The 8,518-nt window shown below is 34.1% G+C and overlaps 1 non-coding gene across 1 annotated transcript; it reads right to left on the minus strand.

Annotated features, from left to right (window-relative positions):
* Window positions 1-484: 484 nt before the first annotated feature.
* On the minus strand, window positions 485-586 carry LOC143678482 (U6 spliceosomal RNA). Its single transcript, XR_013173288.1, has one exon. It is a non-coding gene; the product is annotated as a U6 spliceosomal RNA (small nuclear RNA).
* Window positions 587-8,518: the final 7,932 nt, after the last annotated feature.

Raw genomic sequence — 8,518 nt, forward strand, 5'->3', positions numbered from 1 at the left:
GAGACACTTTTATAAACTTGATATCTACAGAGATCTCCTGCTGATTCTGCTTCTCTAGAGAACCCTAGACAATACAATAATAGAGCTTTATTTTTTAGAAAAATTAATGAGTGTAGCTGTGTCCAATAAAACTTTATTTACAAAAATAAGTGGTGGCTGGATTTGGTCTGCAGACCATAGTTTGTTGAGTCTTGATTTAGATGTACAGTTTTCTCCCCTTTGGATAGGGTGTACCTCAACACCCTAAGGATACTATCTTACACATCTGTCTGTATATCCAAGTACCTACAGGATATTTTAGAATTAATGAGTGAGCAAATGGGTGATTGCAAAAGAGGAAATGCTACAAAAGATTTATGTGATGGGGACAAAGTGATTGTAAAAAAGAACAATTCACCCTACATCAATAATTTTCATTTTCTTGCTTGGCTACTAGATCTTCAGTGCAATGTTTTTGAAAATGTACACATGTGAACAAATAGAAAAAAATATGGAATGCTTCATGATTAGCATGTTATCCTTGTGCAGAGGCCATGCTAATCTTCTCTATATCATTTCAAATAGTATGTGTGCTGATAAAGTTAGCACAATATTTGAGCTTTAATTTCAAATTTTGAAGAAAACTATACTTCCTTCGAGGATTTTATACCTAGCCAAGTTATCAAATGACTGTGAAAAGAGACTGAAAACATTTTCAAAAATTCAAGAATTCAGGATATTTGGTGATTATGTGTTTTTCATATGAAGATCACGGAGAGCATATTTTAGAGAAAGGTGTAAATCAAGAAAAAGAAAAACATAGAATCCAGGAAACTGACTAACACAGGAGAATTAAGCTAAGTTTATGTAATGCAATTGTGTACCAAATCTGACAAAAATCAGCACAGATTTCAAAAGAAGAAAAGAAAGCTCTGTGAAGGAAGTATTTATATAAGTGAAGGGACAGTTTATTTGATATAACAGATCACTTAGAGTAAAGTGATAACTAGTATGGCACAACTGTTGGATCATTGGGGGAAAATCAAAGAAAATATATAGAAGAAGTAATGTAGGCCTAGATTTCTATTGCTGTTGCTATGAATACCATTTACCTAACAAGGTAATCAGTAGTTAGCAATTTAAATAAAATTATGATACAACTATATTTGAAGAGAGATATTAGGAAGGCAATGTGCAAGAATACTCTATCTTTATTAATTATAAAATAAACTTTTAATGCTAAAAATGAAAAATAAACAAATAGCTGTTTACTCATAAATACAAATTTATTGGGTATCTACTACATAATATTGCTTCTATTTATGTGTAATAACGATCAGGGTAGTTTAAATAGAAAATTTAATTTAATATTTAATACTTCATTTAATATATATATATATTCAAAATGAGGAAGTGTACAAATAAAATATAACAGCAGTCATATTGGTGTACTTTGGAAATTCTTTGGAAAATTAACAGTATCTATATTTGACTGTATTTAAAAATGCTCAACAGTAGCATTTCCAAACAGAAATGGGTTCATATGTTCATAAAAAAATAGTTATAAAAATGTTCATAGAACTATATCTATTAGGCCAAAATTGGATTCCACCAAAATACCTTTCCAAAGAAAATAAATGGATACTTAAATCATGGTATATTCACATGATGGAAAACTATATAGCTGACATACACAACAACATGGATGAATCTTACAAAGAAAATTTTCAGCAAATGAAGCCAAGCACAAAAGAATAGATTACGCATGACTCCTTCTCTATGAAGTTCAAAAATTAAATAAAAACTCATCTATGATCTTAGAAATAAGAATAAAGATTACCTTCCAGGAGAAGAGAAGATGTAGAAAAAAGGCATGACAATATGGGGGATTTCAGTGTACTGACAGCATTCATATTCCTTGAGGTTGGTGGTAATTACATAGGTGTAATCACTTAGACATTATTCATTGAGCTGTGTACTTAGGGTTTGTAAACTTTTTTATATATGTGTTAAACTGCAGTTAAAAATAGTATGGCTAGCAGCTACATCATCCTTGCCACCTGAAGTAGAGTTTTATGCAATATTGAAATACAGATGTATTTGTCAACAACAAAACCTCTTGAAATGAATAGGGCTAGCTATTGTCTTTGTCTTTGAAGACCAAGGAACAAAGATTTGAATTTTGGCTCTGCTAGGTTATATTTGCATCACTTACTTCAACTTATTAATCTCAATAGTTTTCTGTTCTTTAATTTGTGGAAGATAATATCTCATAGGGTTTATGAGTATTAAATGAGCTAACAAAAGTAACATGCTCACCAAGGGCCTAGCAGAATGGGTTCTCAACTGGTGCCCCCTTTTTTCTAGGAAACCTTTATGTCAAGCCAGGTGGTAGTGACCATTTCCCCCTTCAGTAAGATGCCCCTTTTTCTTGGCAATTGCTGCAAAGCCTTCACTGTTTTCTGATCTATATTCTATTGTGTGTATATGTGTTTAAAATTTTCTTAAACTCTCTATTTGGTTTTTCTAAGTGAATTAGGATTTGAGATTCTTGAGGCTAGACATTTTTCTATTCTCATAAGCTTTTATCTCTCAAAAATGTGATGAATAATAGTGTTTTTTTAAACTATAAAGCATCCAAAAAGTATAGAGGGTTATTAGTATACATTTTTTATATCATTGACAACACTTAGTAAGTTCTATTCTTGAGGTGCCTAATGCATTTTAGCTGGTGTGATTTTTAATCCAGCTTGTTGGTTCTTCTTCCCTGCTGCTTTTCTCATGGCTTAACTCTATTAACTTTTCTTTTTTGCCTACTCTCCTTTTTGTTCTACTAGATCTTCTCCAAACTGACTAAATGGCACTAAATTTTTATTATTAACATTCTAAAAAAGTATGCAACTGCCACTTTTATTTTTCCCCAAATCTTACAGCAGAATTTTTTTGGCTCATTCCATCTTGCTCTTCCTTTCCTAATTTCCTGTACTGTTTTATATCATATATTTTTACTTTTTCCCTTTGATTTACATGCCCAAGACATAACACACCTCCAGTATCAATACTGGGTTCCTTCCTTCTCTTGATTTTCTATTGACCCTCCATGTGAAAAGGATAGAAATATTCCCCTATGGTTTCCTAAATAGGACGGATTTGATGAAAAATTAACATTTTGCCTAGAGGTTGTGAGAAATGGAAATAAAAATCAGATAGGTTAGGAAAAGGGATAGATCCAGACACCTGAGAGGAGGAATGAATTATATAAAATTGTGATTCTCAATCAGGAGCAATTTTGTCTGCCAGAGGATATTGGAAGTGTTTGCACATGTTTATAGATATCATGACAGTGCTACTGGCTTCTTGTAGGTAGAGGCCACTGTTGATGGGATCACCTCTAACAATGAAGAATTATCCAGCTCAAAATGTCAAAAGTGGTGAGTTTCAGAAACTCTGTTCCTGGAGAATTGGGTGAAGGGTATGGAGATTTTGAGGTTTTTCAAAAAAAGCTTGTGTCTGAATCCAATTTTAATAAGTTTTAATTGTCAGAAGAATCAGATTGCAGTAATTTCCAAGTAGAGTGAAATAAGATAGAGGTTTCTAAAGAGGATCTTGAAGAAGTGGTGCCATATTATACATTTTCTCTGCTAGTTCTTTTGGCTATATATTAGGTATGTATTGAGATAAGCTTTAAGAGAAGATCAGAAAGCCTCATATGTGGCACTAGTTCCACATTCTGTCATTCTGTGTAAGCCTAGAGAAGCCCATAGAAGCCAATGCCAGCCCCAGTGATATGGCCAGTGTTTGTGACTGATTGTTTTCCTCACCCCTGTTAAGAAGACCTAAGATTTCTTGGGCATTCTTTGTTGTGTCTGACAATGACACTCTCTAGTAGTTCTACCTCTTTTAGTGGTCTCCAGATTTTAAGAGATTTCTGTCCTGTGCTTTGAACTCATTTACCCATTTCATGAAATTGTTTATGTTGATCCTAATAGCTGCAGCTAAGCTGTTTGCAATCTTGTCAGAAGAAGGAAGGTTCAATTCTGGCAGCTGAAATTTCATGTTTAATGCAGGCATAATATGAAAAACAACTGCTTAGCAATCAGAAAAGGCCCCAGGGGGAGACATGTGAAAAGAGTAGTTTGGATAGCAGTCACACATGTTAACTGAGACTCTAATTCGTAGATGAGATTACTCTTATTACAAAACTCCAGTTTTTATGGGACTTGCATTATTTTCCCCAAAGGCTTATATTACCCACATTCTTAAGGGTCAGAAAAATCATAAATCAACAGTAAAATTCCAGGTGAAAAGGAAATACATGTAAAATGTCACATCGGTACTTATTTTTTTTGGGGGGGGGGGAGAGAGATAGATAGTCCTTACCCTGTGAGATTGAATTTTCTATTTACCTACGTGGTTAACCCAATCACAGTGTTCTCAGTTCTCCTGCCAGTAACGAGTTTAGGCATGAGCATCTGGCACAAGGCTGGCCAATTAGATGCAAAAGAAGTCTACTGGATGTTTTTGAAAAGAAATTTAGCCTTACTTTTATTAAGAGACCCACTCTTCCTGAGAAAGTTCCATGACATAATGTCTAGGTGACAGTCATCTTGTAAACATGCAGACCATTGAACCAAGTGGTAAGCTCACAGTCTGAGGTAGAGACTGGGTCCTTTAGAAGAGGGTTGAGCCACTGAATTAACTAACAGCAAAGGCATCCTACTTCTGGACTTCTTGTTTGTGCAGATGTTGTTTAAGTTGCTTTGAGTTGAATTTTCCTTTTTTTTGCTTCCAAAAATTCTGATGAAATAATAATATTTGCTGCAGAAGACTCAACATTTTCTTTTCCAAAAAAAAAAAAAAAACAAAAACAAGGTTTAGCAACCAAATATTAGTGAGAAAGGAAAATTGGTCATCCAGCACTGTTTGTGTGTCAAAAACATTTCATTTGGAAGACCACCTGACTTTGATTGAGTTTCTACCACTTAAAATGTAGGTGACTTTGAACAAGCTGAACTTTGCTTTTATGTCATAGAATCTTTGAAATGTAAAGTATTACTCAATATATTTAACTTGATGATGATGATTTTTCCTTTTAAACTTCATTTCAATGTTATTCAAATATCATCTTCAGAAGATACACATACAATTTCTCAGTATCAGTAATAGTCTTCCTTGACCAAATGGGGGGAAATAATTGTAACAAAATAAGGTATCAGTGGCTGAGACAATTCAAATAACGTTTATTAGTTATTCTGGAGGCTACTCTTACACAAACTTCAGCTAGATATCACTATTTACCATGGTTTTTCCAGATCCCAGCCAAAGCCATTCCTGAGTATTAAAATATAAAATATTTTAATATAAATATAAAATACCAGAGTATTTTATATGAGCTCAATATGTAATTTTATACACAACCTTGTATTTTCACGTCAACAGGCATCTGGATGTCTCCTTTAAACTTCATCATCATGATCTTCAATAAAAGATTGAGAATCCAATTGTAAATTCTAATATGTATACAAATATGATGCTTAGATTATAAGAATTGGCAAGATAAAAATGATTATAAACAAGTCAGTAAATTTAGCATGTATTTACTGAGTGCCTACTATCATTTTCACCATTGCTAACACCTCATATTTATATAGCATTTTGGCAATCATAAAGCAATTTTACATGCTTTTCCATTTTAGTCAGCTTAACATATACCCAACACTGAACCAGATGCTTAGGGAATTCAAGAAAAATACAAAACTGGCTTGGATAAGTGAAATTATGCCAAACAAAAGTTTTATTGAAAAGTTATATCTAAAATCAAATATGAATAATGCTGGAACATATTCCAGCCACTCTCCATGTGCTAGCTTGACAGTAATATTGACAAAGGTAAACAAATATTATTTTTCTACATGTGGTTCATGGCACTGTCCTAAAAGCCCAAATTAATAGATTTCATTATTATGAGGTGTCATTAAATGAAATAGGTTATAATTATTATGTAGACATACCTATTTTATACATGTGACATAATCTTAAACATTGCCAGATTAATTACTTTTTTAAAAAAATGTACTTATTTCTATTGTGAAAGATAACATATATAAAAAAATGAAATGAATTTCAAAATACATTGTAACAAGTAGTTATAGAACAGATTTCAGATAAAAGAGTTTAGTATGGGTTACAATTCCACAATTTTAGGTTTTTCCTTCTAGCTGCTCTCAAGACACTGGAGACTAAAAGAAATACCGATACAATGATTCAACAGTCATACTCATTTATTAAATCCTATCTTCTCTGTTACAATTCCTCCTTCTCCTCTGATACTTTCCCCAGTATATTTACGGATATTTGGATAATGCCCATTCTAGCTTTTTCATGGTGGAAAGCACAGTTGATAATATGGGATAAGGGAATGGAACTAGTTGATGTGTTGGAAAGTCTGGCCCTTCTGGGTTTCAGGACTTATCTGGCCTAGGAACCCATCTAGAAGTTATAGGTTTCTGGAAAGTAATTATAATACATGGAAATTTTGTAGAATCTCAGATGGAGACCTAGATGTTCCACAGGGTTGACAGGAATGACTTTGGCTGGGATCTGGAAAAACCATGGTAAATAGCGATATCTAGCTGAAGTTTGTGTAAGAGTAGCCTCCGGAATAGCTAATAAACGTTATTTGAATCGTCTCAGCCACTAATACCTTATTTTGTTACAATTATTTTCCCCCATTTGGTCAAGCAGGCATTGTCAATGCCTCTGTGTCATGGACAGGCTCATCCCTGGAATTCATATCTCATGTTTTCTGGGAGATTTCACTCCTGGATGTCATGTCCCAGGTAGGGGGGAGGGAATGATTTTGCTTGCAGAGTTGGGCTTAAGAGAAAAACTACTTCTGAGTAACAAAAGAGGTCCTCTGCATGTAAGGCTTAGGCATAACTATAGGTAGGCTTAGCTTCTCTGCTACATTAATAAGCTTCACAAGAGCAAGCCTCAAGATCAAGGGCTTGGCCTATTGACTTGCAAGTTTCTGATATTTGAGACAGTATCAAGAGTTTTCCTGGTGGTAAAACTTAATAGTTCCATATTTTTCTCTTGTCTCTCAAGGGACTTTGCCGATACTTTTTCATTATCTGCTTAACATACTCTGGGTTGTAATCGGACATTGTATTATATTGGACAGAATTACAAGCACTCATTCCCATTCTGGGCTCCATGTGTCAGGGTTGTTTAAATGATCTATCCAAACCAGTTGAGTTCGATTATGTGCTACAGAAAACTTAGGTTCCGGGCAAAATGAACGTCTCTTCCTTTGGTCTCTTTTAGGTAGGAAAAGTTCTAAAATACAGATGATGTTCTCTTTACCCCTGTACTCTGATTTACATTAGTCCTGACCCAATCAGCTTCATTCTTTTCTCTAATTGAAGCCTGATCTCTTTTTTGATTTCTTTAACAGTTGTTGTAGGTGGCAATGCTGACTTTCAGACCTGCAGAACTCTTACTTTGAATCTTAGGTATCTCACAAGTACCCAAATTTCCAAGAAAATAAAATATATATATATATATATATGGTATACTTCTCAAAATCTAGAAATAATATTTACAGTTCCATATTAGGTGTGACTGTTATAAAAGCTCACAATCTGGGCCCCAATTTTCTTATAATTATGTTCTAAAAGAGACCATACAATATTTGTTCTTTTATTTCTGGCGTATTTTGCATCACATAATGCCCCCTGTGTTCATTCACTTCATTGCATGTCTCATGACACTTTCTGTAGCCTCACAATATTTGATCATATGTATACACCGCAATGCACCATTCTACTTCTCAGTCAGTGTACACTTCAGTAACCTGTACCCATTGGGCATCATGTGTAATGTCCAAAGTTCATTCCTCACATTATCCTCGCTTAGTTGCACAATCGAGACTGTCAATTTTCATGAAAAATAACTGATAAACATATGCTCACCAAATGGAAAATCCAAACCTCCCCTTAACTTTTGTCCTCCCCCCAATTATTTACCCAAGGTATTCCTGTGGTACTGCTGATGTCTTCCTATTAAACATAGACCATGGCATGCAATAGTAGTTTGCTCCCCTATATTCCTCTATTGTTTACTCTTTGTACAAGATTCATACCTTTGAAGTAGTTCATGAAGAACTTATTAATACTTGTAGTGTTAATTGATGGGATACATGGATCTATATAACCCCTTTCAATCATGTTTACTTTTCATATGGAAATGTTGCTTATAGACCTATTACTGAATTGCCTTCACTTCTCTCCATTTCCTTACATTTAAATTCAACCTCATTAACTAACCATTCACTCATCACTAGCTTCCATGTATCTCTATGTCCCCGACATTCTATATTACAAGCCTCTGAGTTTACATTTACCAGTCTCATAAAAGTGAAATCACATAGTATCATACTATCCTTTTGTGTTTGGTTTATCTCACTCAGTGTTATGTCTTCAAGGTTCATCCATGTTTTCGTATGCTTCAGGACCTCATTTTGCTTTACTGCTGCATA

The sequence above is a fragment of the Tamandua tetradactyla genome, chromosome 3, assembly GCF_023851605.1.
Source record: "Tamandua tetradactyla isolate mTamTet1 chromosome 3, mTamTet1.pri, whole genome shotgun sequence".
In the NCBI taxonomy this organism is placed as follows: domain Eukaryota; kingdom Metazoa; phylum Chordata; class Mammalia; order Pilosa; family Myrmecophagidae; genus Tamandua; species Tamandua tetradactyla.